Below are 12,682 nucleotides of genomic sequence, written 5' to 3' on the forward strand. Positions count from 1 at the left end.
TCAGCTTTTCAGCTGACTCTGCCTTTGCTCCATCATGTAAATGTATTGACTCTTTGACCAGGAAGCCCATCTATCACAAGGCCATACTTGACATGACTATCCAGCGATACGGGCTCCTTTGGCCATTGTAAAAGCCATGCCGCCAAAAGTTTTTGGCACCTGAAAGCTGCCACGAATGAAGGTTTTCCCATTGGTTATGAGACTTGACTTGGGCTGTTAAGGCAGGGCTGCCTTTGATCACCTTGATGAATTGGCCGTATTCCCAATGATTTTAGGAAATAGATGAATATTTTTTGCAAGATTAATATGAACTTTCCTTTCATTGATATCCTCGATTACCTTCCATCTCTCCCTGTGACGAAGCAGTTGAATGGTTTCGGTTTCTGCTGACGACGTGTTTACTTTTTCCACGATAATGGTGGACACATTGGTCACAGTAGCCGCTATGCCCAGCCCTAACCCAGTGGCGAAGAGACAGAGTGCCCCCATTGTCAGAGGTGCCAGAGCCAGGCCAACGATGCTCAGGATGCCAGACACAGCGCCAGTGGAGTGGGCCACCACATTGGAAATCGTGCAGTCCTTGTGTACCTTGTCAACGTTGTCTGCAAAAGCATGGATCTTTTCTGTGTCTTTCTTCATGTCCTGTTCATCACAGCAATCTCCTCCAAAATCTTTCCGTCCCTGGTCTTGTTGGAGTGTGTCTGGGTCATTTACACTCAGTTTGTTTTCAGCCTGTTCAGATACTCATATACTGCATTTGCCTCCTCCCAGTAATAATGAAGGTCAGGAATTAAGACAGTTTGTTTGCTGTAAAACAGGCTGGGAAGGTTGTATTCTGTTTTATGGAGCAGAAAACCCTTCACTCGTGAACCTTAGTGTAGTGAGGAGGCCAATCTGCTCCTAGCCCTAGATTCTGGGAAGTCGTCTCTAAGCCCCTAGAATATTCTGGCTGATAGGAGTGTCCTCATCTCCTGGGCCTTTGGCCACTGGACAAACAGAAAAGGTGACTTTCGTGATGGGGCCTCTGGGTCACGTGGTATCAGTTCTGACCTCTGGAGGAGCTGGACTCCAGGGCATTAGTCTGACTGCCGGGAAGAGCTGGAGACCACAAGTTAGGATAGTTTGTTTTTAAGTGGGTGAGATTCCCTGGCAGACAGAGCCCTGTGTGTCCTGCCACACACTGAATCCAAGGCTGGAAAGCATCCTGAGGACACGGAAGCTTTGTGTGTGGAACCCGCCTAGACTTGCCCCGTGGCTGAAACTGCATCCTTTCCCGTAATAAACCATAACCGGGATGACGACATCTTCAGTGAGCTCGGAGAATCCTTCTAGGGAATTCTCAAACCCGATGGTGATTATGGGAACCCCCTAACGTGCTACTGGTGTTAAATGTAAGGACAGTCCTGGGGACTGTGTGCTCAGATTTTGCAGGTTGGCTAACTCTGCATACTTAAAAAAAAAAAAACAAACCCACCAAAAGTCAGAGCTAGAAGGCACCTTAAAGATCATTTTGCCTGGCATCTGCTCTCTTCCAAGGCTTGTGCCCTTGATCTTTCCATTGAATAGTCACTGGGTCCATCCACTTCCCCACCTGACAGGGAAGCAGGAGATGTGCTGTGAGCCCTGGTTCCTGGGACTCTCCAGCTCACCTCACTGACTCTGACCCATCACCCAGCATCCTTGGCCTCTCGGATGTTGCATGTCAGCTGGTAAGCGTGCCTGCACCCCAAGGCCATGTGCACCTTTATAGACCCTCTCCAAGACTCGAGAGACTCGAGGAATCACGCATCTGAATTGTTAGTCCTGAAGAGACCGACACTTGCACAGCTGGTGGTGGAACTGTTCTCCTCCTCAGTGGGGATGCATGAGGCTCCTCAGAATCCCTCAAATGACACGCAATCGCAGCCACTCACTGTGACCCTGGAGGGCTCACTGAGCCACACTGCTTTCCCACTGTCAGGGCCGCTCCACGTGGACTAGAAGAGGGTCCCAGATGGAGAGAGAACCCAGGTCCCAGGCAGGGTGTGGAGGACATGACCACCCAGGGCCCTCTAGCCCACATGAGGGGATCCCATCAGGGAAGAAAGAAATGTCCCCCCTCCCACTCCCGGAACCTCTGCTAGGGTCACAGACCCTTCACTTCTGTGTCCTCGGGGCCCACTCTCCTCACTCTAGTTCTGGTCCTGTTGCCCAACCCTGTCTACTCGTCCTCCAATCTGGACCCTCTGCTCTACCCTGACCCTGGGTCTCACCCTGGTCTAGGCCTCCCTGGGCCTTTGGACGAGAGTGATTGCATTTGCTTCCCCACCTCTGACCTGCAGTTCATCTGAGGCCATCACCATAGTCTATCAGATAGAATTGCTATTCCCACTGGACACACAGATCTGGGGCTCCAAGACATAAGCCCAGAGCCCCACAGCTGGGCAGGACTAGAGCCAGGACCCCACCAGCTCCACCCAGTTCCTGTCTCGCCTCTCTGTCATATGGACCAGCTGGATCTTGCAGGGTTGGTACAGTTCCTAAGTCAGGGAAGACTCTAGTCAGAATCCCCGGCAACACAAAAGGATGTTGGAAGGATTTACTGACTTGATCAAAAGTGAGCCCTGCTTTGTCCTCCTCTCTAGGAAAAAGATCTTTGGCCCCTATCTCTTCCCAAGAAGTTTTTTTAAAGTAATATTAATTGAGCACCTACTCTGTGTCAGCCATCATGCAAAGCACCTTGCATGCATGATCTCAGTGTCTGCACAATAAAACTGAACAGATGAAGAAACTAAGGCAGAGAGTAGTTCAGTCACACGTCCAAGGTCACATAACCTGCCCCTGTAGCAGGTTTCATCTCTTCACCACACGAGGCCATTCACTGCCACCAAATGCCATAAAGGAAACACTGCTATTGGGATCTTGAGAAGGAACATCCTTGACTCCAACTACAGGATGCTGCCTGGAGGAGGTGTCCCTGCCAGGAGGAACCTAGCCTGGGGCGAGGGATCGAGTCACATTCTTGGTAAACCCATGCATGTTACCTGGGTATATTGGCCTTAACCACAAATATCTTCCAGTTTCGGAGTAAGACAGTCAGTTTCTTTTCTGTGACCTGGGAATGTTCAACAACAACTTGAAAAACAGTTTCACTCTCTAGATGGAAAAAAAAAGAATAAAATTAGAAGAATTTGTGGTGGAATATAAATGGCATTCAGTAGCTTGCTCCTTGGAAGAAAAAGTTATGACCAACCTAGATAGCATATTCAAAAGCTGAGATATTACTTTGCCAACAAAGGTCTGTCTAGTCAAAGCCATGGTTTTCCAGTAGTCATATATGGACGTGAGAGTTGGACTATAAAGAAAGCTGAGCACCAAAGAATTGATGCTTTTGAACTATAGTATTGGAGAAGACTCTTGAGAGTCCCTTGGACAGCAAGGAGATCCAACCAGTCCATCCTAAAGGAAATCAGTCCTGATTATTCACTGGAAGTGTTGATGCTGAGGCTGAAACTCCAATGCTTTGGCTACCTGATGTGAAGTACTGACTCATTTGAAAAGACCCTAACGGTGGGAAAGATTGAAGGCGGGAGGAGAAGGGGAAAACAGAGGATGAGATGGACATGAGTTTGAGTAAACTCTGTGAGTTGGTGATGGACAGTGAGGCCTGACATGCTACAGTCCATGGGTTGCAAAGATTGGACACGACTGAGCGCCTGAACTGAACTGAACTGAAAGGGTTTAAGGTCCATCTTCCTGACCAAAGGTCCCTGGTATTATGGGTGGAACATATGTGTCCCCTCTGCCCCAGTTCATATGTTAAAGCTCTGACCACCCCTCCCTGAGGACTGAGGTGGCACAGTCCTGACCTGAGTTCAATTCAGGGTCCCCTAACCCTTGTGGAGTGGCTGAGGTGGAGGGGGGTGGCAGGGTAAGAACTGAAGGAAACAGCCTCTGTGGTGACACCCCAGGGTCTGGGAGCACAAGGAGGCTTGGAGCAAGGGAGAGGGCAGGAGAAGCTCCAGGGATGTTGTGGGGCCTCCCCTCCTTCTCCCGCCTGACCTTGGGGATCCCTATCAGCTGTCCCCCTCACCATGGGCTGTCTTGGCCTCACTTCTGAGTCCCTTGCTGGATGGCAGTGGAGGAGGAAGTAGACACCGTGCTCTGGTGCCCTGAGGAGAGGGCTGGGATTGAGGCTGTACGGATAGAACCTCGAACACAGGGGGCTCCCCTGGCCTCTCTGGAGGACTCCGGAATGCTTAGCCACCCCCTTCTTGGTTTTTGATTCCTTTGTGGGTTGTCTCAGCCTGGAGGCACCACCCTCAATTCTGGATCACAAGTGGAAACCAGCCAGACAAGAGACAGCTGACTACCTGAGCAGTAAAAGAGGTCTATCGAGACCATGATGGCAGCAGCAGGGTCTCGGGGATGTCCCTTCGGCTCACCGGTCCAAGTCAGGCTGGAAGGAGGTGTGGCTTCACCCTTGGGGAAGAGAAAACAGACTGCGGGCTAGATCACGGGCTAGATCACGAGTGGCCAGCGGCTGCAGGGAACAGCGAGGGGGAGGCCTCTGGTGGGTTCCCCTGGGACGGCCACCAATGCCATCAGGGACTTGACCCTCTGCGTTTCCCTGTCCCCTGGACTCTGCTGGCTGTTAGTAAAGAAAAGTCACTCACCTCCTACAGCTCCTTCCAAGCTGAGTCAGAGTCCTGCTCTCCTGTTGGGGCACAGGGAGAAGGTAATCAGACAGGAGACAGCCATCTGTGAGGTTATAGGAGCAGTAAAACCAGAGACAGAACACATAGAAAGGAGCATAGAAAGGAATACTCTGGGAACTATGTGAGGTCGGGACACCTGTGCCACTAATTGGTAGTAACTACTATTGATTCAGTGTCTGTGATGTGCAGGCTCCTGAAACTCACCGAAACATGGGTCAGCCCAAGACTCCATGCTGGTGCAGAGTCTGGACTTGAACCCAAGTCTTTCTGATTCAAATAGCAGGTTAATGATAACTATGCTGTACTCTCAACAATATACAAACATACTTACCTGGGGATATATGTTAATTGGTAAATGACTCTTTTTATTCCAAAATGATGTCTTGCTCCCTGTGCCTGAATCTCTGCCTTGATAAAGTTTCTGGTGCTGCAGCTCCCACAGCCCACATCCTCCTTCCTTCTGCAGGAGCCTTTCTCCCACAAGCCCCTCCCTGCAGCCCTGCCCTGGGCAGCTGAGGACCTGGATGGTGCCCAGTCCTCTCTGCGGTCCTCCCCTGACTGTGGCACTTTGGGGTGTTTCTAATTGTCTGTGTAAATAATAGTGTAAAGAACACTCTTCTTGTATGAAACTTTGCCTGTACTTGAGACTGTGTCCTTAAGCTGTTTCTGGAAGTAGAATGATTTGGTCAGGGCTCTAAACATTTTAAATATTTTCATACCTAGAGTCACTCTGTTGTGCCAAAAAATTGCACCAATTGATTACAGTTATATTCATATATGACAGTGTCAATTCTTTTAATCTTGCCAATTCTCAGAAGTCTCTACTTCAAAACAGATCTTTATTGAGAGACAATTTTTTAATTCTGTTTGGGATTACATTGTCTTGGTAGATGATGGAAGAAAGCAAATGTTGATTACATTCAGCAGTATTGTAAGAAGACAAAGTGCATTTATCAGCTCCTCCTCTGAGACCTGACCGAAATGATAGGAAACGTGCTTACAGTTGTAATAATGGCTACTGATAGGAGGCGTCTCTGTGCTTGTGGTCTTCGTTCTGTACGGATAGTTGATCTAAGACTTCACTGAATATAATTTGGATCATTCCAGTAACCCTTGAGATATGTACACCAACTCCCCTCCTTTTTTCATAGATGTTATGTGACTTGCCCAAGGTCAGAAATCTTGTCCATGACAGACTAGGTTTCAACCCACTTACTGGGCTCAAGAGCCCATACCTCGCCTCTCGGTGCTCTGCTGCTAATATAAAGCCAGGACTGTGGGCAACAGGAGCCCAGAGTCTTCAGCAATAGTTTGAAGACTGAGTGGATGAAGAAGTGACTGCTGAATAAAGAGGAGTGGAGGAAAGAAATGGAGAGAAGGTGTACAGGCGAGAGGAATGCTTGCTTAGAGCAAAATGAGAGTGACACAGAGGAGAAAGCAGGGGATAGTCCCAGCAACCCACATCCCATCACATATTCACCCAACTCCACACCAGACGGAGGAATATCTTAATTCAGAGACTCCAGAAAAAATATTTCTGTATTCTGGAATTTAGGGGTCCTCAGGCAAGCACTCTACAGGGCAGCTTACCAGTCAACTCTACTCCCTCTTAAATATGAATGGGTCATCCAGGATTAGATACATGGAAACGATGACAATGTGGAAAAGATGACTTAGACTAACAGATGAGAAATGACACCAGAAGAGATGGTTGGACAATTCTGAAGGAAGAAAATAATTTTTAAAACTTGAACCCAGGTCGTTAAGTCAATTAGAAAGGATTTTTATTCATAAAATGAGATGCACTGAGAAGTGGGAAAAATTGAAACAGACAAAAAAAAATCTTGGAAATTAATAAGTGTTTACCAAATAAGTCTAAAGAAAGATTGGAAAAGAAGGTCAAAAAAAGCTTCTAGAAATTCTTTTAAAATGACAGAAGAAATGGAGCTAAATGGAGAATAGAAACGCTGCTATTCACAATCGTTCCTTAGCAAGTTACATGAGAGTGAGATGCAAAGGGAAAGAAATGTGTGTGTGTGTGTGTGTGTGTGTGAGATGATGCAAAGGATAACCAAGAGAAAGAAAGATTCCTGAATGTGATCCAGGAATCAGGAACATCAACCCAGAGAGAAGGGAATCCAAGGATCACAGCTGGGCACACGGCAGATCTAGAGAGAAACCAGTTCAGAATGGGGTAAAAAGTCCAGAGTCTGTGGGGACAGGGGACTCGGTATCATATGAGGCACTTGTGCAAAGAAATGGAGGAAATTTGAAGATAGACAGTGCAAGGGGTGAAAACAAAGGCAATTCCAAACATCAGAAAAAACTGAAGCTATGCCAAAATGTATGTGCAAATACATAGTATTAATACAAGTTACTCAAGAGAAAATATTTAAAACATCACAAAAATGTAAATTCTCTTCTTTGACTTTTAACTTTTAGAGCAAAGCATTTAAATATGAGAACTTAATTTATTTGCTGTCAATCAATATAAACATTAAATCACACTTCTAGAAGTTGGGAGCTGAAGCACTGAAGGGAGAAAGAGAAGGTCTCATTTTACACAGTGGGGAATCAAGAAACACCAGTTGAACCTGAGGGCCTAAGAAACAATGGCACAAATAAAGTGCATATAACCACAAAGTTTTCTAAGAGAAGATGTAAGATTAGTGATATAATGATATTAGGAGAAAATAGGGACGGATATAAGAAAAAGTATAAGAATAACTGAAAACATTATCTTCCCTGGTAAGAAGTAAGTAAAGAGTATCAGACTTTTTAAATTAGGAAAAGAAAAATATGATACTTAATGTTTATTAGCTATTGTGGTTGACGACTTCCCACTTTGCACCAGGCAGCATTCTAAGTGCTTCTCAAGCATTCACTTATTTTTACTTCTCTCAATGACCCTGTAAGTAAGGATGTTATCTAAGGATATTGCTTAATTAACTAAAGAAAAAGCAAACAACTGAAAGTGATTTTTACTACGAACGGTGTGCAGAACCCTCTGTATAAACGGATTTGTTTTAAACATATGCATTTAGCATTTTGGATGTTTTTAATTTTATAAAAGCAGAAGTCACTTCATAGTAGTTAGTAACCCATGAGAATGGGTTGATTTCTGGCGCCACCACATAAACTGGTGGAAGCAATTGGATTGAGAGACAATAAGAAGTAAGCCGACACCCGATGTGACAACTGTCAGTTTGGCAGACATGTGTGTGATGATGAAGCCAAGCTCTCAGGAAAAGGAGGGATGACCATACACGTGAACCGGGACAATCACAGTTCCCTGTGGCCTTAAACAGATCCATCATCTAGCAGCACCTTGCCCACAAACACGTGCACCCATGGGCTTCTGCCCACTCAAAGGAAGCGAGACTCCTTGAAGGGGAGGTCCGTTCCACAGGTCGGCATCTATATCCACAGGTTGGCAACTATACACCCCCAAAGGCAAAGATTCTCTCGGAAATGTTCAGAGCAGCATTTAGAAGGGGCACCCACATAAAATGAGCTTCCCTGGTGGCTCAGATGGTAAAGAATCTGCTTGCAGTGTGAGAGACCTGGGTTCGAGCCCTGGGAAGATCCCCTGGAGAAGGAATGGCTACCCACTCCAGTATTCCGGTCTAGAGAATTCCATGGACAGAGGAGTCAGGCTCCTCTGACAGGCCATGGGATCACAAAGAGTCAGACCCGACTGAGCAACTTTAATGTAACTCACATATAATAATGCTGCTGATGATGGAAAGTGAATACTATGATCATGTTTCATTGGGCCAAGTTGAGTCTGAGAAAGGCCATGAGTTCATAACAATTCAATGAGAAGAGTTTATATCAAGTGTGGCTAAGAAGGGAGACATAAAGCTTACAAAAGGTAGCTATGCTGCAAAGAGGAGTAAGTGCAGTGGGAAATATTTCACTGTTTATTGAATTTAATAATAAGAGGAGTCTTAAAATCAATGGATATATTCCCTTTTGTCTATTTACGTGACCATTATAAAGGACTGAGAAGGAAAGAATACCCCTGACATCCCAAGGCTGGCCTGGTATCACAATAGGGTGATGCTCTTCTCCCATTGAATGTAAAGGCTCTCACAGAACTCCAGCCTCACACAGGGTCACTCTGAGAGCAGGCGCGAAGGAGACAGCAAACACCCATCACTTCGTCCCATCAACACCACACCCCCTCCCTTGGATGAAAAGTATGACTGCTCCTTCTTTACCAGTCACACCTTTATGCTCACTCTGGTCTCCCCTCTCCATAGATGAGTTACCAAGACTCCCACTGATAGAAGTGCCCCTCATTTTCTGTGTCACCTAAGCTAGAGTGGACCCATTTCCTTAGTGAGTGAGAGAAAGTCTCTCAGTCATGTTCAACTCTTTGCAACCCCACGGACTATAGAGTCCATGGCATTCTCTAGGCCAGAGTACTGCAGTGGGTAGCCTTTCCCTTCTCCAGGGAATCTTTCCAACCCAGGAATCAAACTGGGGTCTCCTGCATTGCAGGCAGATTCTTTACCAACTGATTTATCAGGGAAGCCCCCATTTCCTTACAGCCTCCCCCAAATCCCCTCACCTGAGCTCCCATCCTAGAATCTTTCTATCACCTTCTCTCTGTGATGCCTGGGGTTGTCCTTCAGGAAGAGTAACTTGTTTACTATGGAGTGTGCCTGATGGTGGAGGCTGGAGGCACTGTTTATGTGCATGGGAGAGAATTCACACAGGCAGGTCTACCTTGAAGCAGGTGGGAGAAGAGAGCTGGCTGGTCCTGCGCCACCCTCTCTGCCTGGAAGCTGCATGACCCAGGAGCCAGGGCAGCCAAATGACATCATGAAACACGAGGACCAAGAGCCAAGGCAGAGAGAAGAGGAGGGCTTCGGCAGAAAGGGCTGGATCCTGGGTGATGCCAAAACTTTGTAAATGCATCTGAATCCTCGACCTCATCCTTCCATCCTTCCCTCCCATTCTTGGCCTGGTCCTGACCCTTGTCTGGGGCCTCAGATGGGTGTGGATGCTGATAGTGCTTCCTCTGCCGGATTCCTATCCAGGGCTTCCTCCTCTGTGAGCCTCTGATTGGTCCCTTTCTGGAAAGGCTGTTGGTGGAGAGGGGAGGACCCTGGAGAAGCCTGTCCCTGCCCAGCTGCATGGCCAGTCATGCATCCCTTCCCTCCTTGTGGGCAGACAGATTCTCCCCAACCATCTCCCTCCTGTGCCTGCAGTCACCCTCCCTGGAAAAGGAAAGGGGCGTTAAGAAAGTCCCTGGCTGAGCACCTGGACCCTCCCGACTGCCCCAGCTCCTGTCTTCCTCATATTCTCTGTATCCACAGGGCCTGCTGCTCGAGACTGACACCTCACTTGGCACAGGCTGCCCCTCCCCACGACATGTGCTTCCCCACTGGCCTCACCGCCTGATGGGGTACTTGTCCATGGCGGCCCAGCTCCAAGCCTCCCTCTGCCACCTTCCCCCAGTTGCTCTCCAGCTCCTCTTGAAGGCCGCACTTTCCTGGTCATGGTCCCTTTTTGCTCAGTTTCTCCAGGTCTGAGAACCCTCCCGCATCATCAGGGGCCCTGTCTCTTCTCTGCTGCTCCTCCTGTCCAGGGCCTCTGGACACCCTCCTCCCTCCTGGGCGCAGCCTGGCCAAAATATGAGGGGTGGGACCCCTTATGGGGACATGAAACAAGCAGCCTCTCGGTGACACAGCACAACCCCAGTTCCCCCTGTTAAAATTAGAAAGGGAGGGAGGGGAGAAGGGGAGAAAGAGGAAGAGAATGGAGAAGAAACTAAAGATCCTAATCAATCAATCTTTCAAATGGATCCAACGTGCACCAGAGAGAAGAAACTGAAGGGACTGAAGGAAGCATTAAAAATAACATTGATTTGAGAAAACCTTTCTAAATACACACATTCCACAAGATATAATGGAAATTCTGACCTACTGAACTCTTGGAAATTAAAATTGCCAAGGATCCCATAAACCAGGTCAGAAAAAACATCTGCACCCACAGAGAAAATGGAAATCAGCTTTAAAAAACTTAGTAAGAGAATAGAACAAACAATTCCCCAGAAGATAGCTTGCCCAGAGTCACACAGCTCGCTGTGGGCAGAGAGGAGGCCAAGTCCAGGCCTTTGGACATGGGTGCAAGGGCAGGGTGGGAATGTGGTTTTAATTCCCCAACGTTTCTAGGGTTGTCTCTGCCGGTAAAAAACATAGATCTAAGCTCATGCCCCTCCTGTTATACTGATGTGTGTAGAGTTCGGCTTTTTATCTTAACATTGCAACAGCGGGATGTATGTGGACCTTGTGCAGTGAGCCCTTCTCACATCTTCCAGCAGCGCCACCTTCCCCACACAGGACCTCCCATCACCCACATCCTGAGCAGAGGGCCTGGCAAACACAGGAAGCCAACGCCCTTTGACTCCCCACTTGGTTTCCTGTCTATTTCCAGGCCGCAATGTCCCCCAGGGCCTGGCACTGAGCCTGGCTCTCAGAGGCAAGGTTTTTCAACAAACCTTGATTCCTTGTAACTGAAAAAAATCCCCTTTCCCCCATCAGCCCCAGCCTAGCACCCTGGGGACAGCTTTAAGGTGGCCAGGCCATAGGAGGGGAGGCGCTGACTCCCCTGTCCTCCTCTACCCTCTCTGCTTCCTCCAATTTCCCAAAGTACTAAGCACACCCAACACCCACCTTCCTTCTGGGGTCGCCGCTCATGTCTCAGGAGTCCACACCCTGAGCTGAGCCCACCTGAGCAGCTGTGGCCCTCCCTCTGCTCTGTTTAGGGGCCCTCGGCTGGGAGGAAGTCCTCAGACACACCTGCCTCCACATCCAGGCTCTGCCCCTGCTTAACCTGCTGCCTCGGCCATGACCTCACCTCTCTGCGCTTCCAGTTTCCATCTTCTGTCAACTAGTGACATCATCCTTTCTCAGACATTCATCCTGAGGATGGGGAGATGGGCAGGGTCCCTCCCCTCTGCTTACCCATGGGCTTTCCTCTGGCTGAGTGTGAACAAGATCCAGACGTTCTCAGCTGTGCAGATGCAGCCGCCAGCTGTGCATCTCTGCAATGACCACACACACCCTCTGTGCCTAGATATACTCTGGGAAGCAAAAGTGAAAGCAAAACCCTCACTTGTTAGTGGTTCAAGTCAAACAAACACTCTGCCCACCAGGCCCCGCCCTGGGACTATTTCTACCTCCTTATAGAAAGAAGCCCAGTCCTGACATTCCACATCCTTCTTGACACAGTCCACTCGGTCTCAGGTCCATGAACAAAGACCTGCCACCAACACACCGTGAGTCCCTTGGCAAATCACTCCCCACCCTCTGATTCCATCTTCTCACCCCTCCAACCCCACACTCACCAGCCTGCCTGCCTCGTTCACCTTCGTGCCACCAGCATGAGGTACAGTCCTGGAACAGCCCAGCTGCTCAGTGCATACTGCTCACACTCTGCTGCTGAGGGCCAGGTCCAGGTGGCTTCTAGGATTCACTCACACTTCTAGGTTCTTCTGCCAGGGAAACCTGCTGCATCCAACTGGGAGAAATGCTTTCTGCAAAGCCCAAATCTGGCACCACCTCCTCTGAGAAGCCCTCCGTGACCTCGCCTTAGAGTCCACTGTTTCCTGTTTTCCTCCCATGGTACCTAGAAGAGGGGCCTAAGGCCACCCCTCAGACACTCTGTCCATGCGCTTCCCCCCATCCCTTTTGATCAGATCCCTCTAGACTTAGCCCTGCTGGCAGAGACGGAACTAGTGCATTTAGTCCACATGAGGAGGCCCAGCCTTGGTGGTCACTGCCATAAGGTGGATGCAGAAGTTCGTGGGAAGGGCTGAGAGCACGCTGCCTTTTTCTATCTCGGCTTATCTCCACCTGACAACAGATTTTTTTCTCTCCAAATGGAAGACTTTTATCAGAAAACCAGTGTCCTGGCGACTCAGAGAGGTCTGCAATGGAGAGCTGGCCCTGTCTCCCTTTGGTTTCTGAGCA

The 12,682-nt window shown here is 48.5% G+C and overlaps 1 long non-coding RNA gene across 2 annotated transcripts; it reads right to left on the reverse strand.

Annotated features, from left to right (window-relative positions):
* Nucleotides 1-978: 978 nt before the first annotated feature.
* Nucleotides 979-12,310, reverse strand: LOC102391662. 2 transcript variants are annotated; one of them, XR_006640930.1, is made up of 6 exons: nt 12,058-12,310; nt 11,675-11,793; nt 4,656-4,696; nt 4,353-4,461; nt 3,024-3,135; nt 979-1,591 (listed from the first exon to the last, which is right to left on the reverse strand). It is a non-coding gene; the product is annotated as an uncharacterized LOC102391662 (long non-coding RNA). The 2 variants fall into 2 exon arrangements; XR_006640931.1 differs by having other exon boundaries at nt 12,079-12,097.
* Between the last annotated feature and the right edge of the window lie 372 nt (nt 12,311-12,682).

Source organism: Bubalus bubalis, chromosome 4 (genome assembly GCF_019923935.1).
Source record: "Bubalus bubalis isolate 160015118507 breed Murrah chromosome 4, NDDB_SH_1, whole genome shotgun sequence".
Classification (NCBI taxonomy): Eukaryota; Metazoa; Chordata; class Mammalia; order Artiodactyla; family Bovidae; genus Bubalus; species Bubalus bubalis.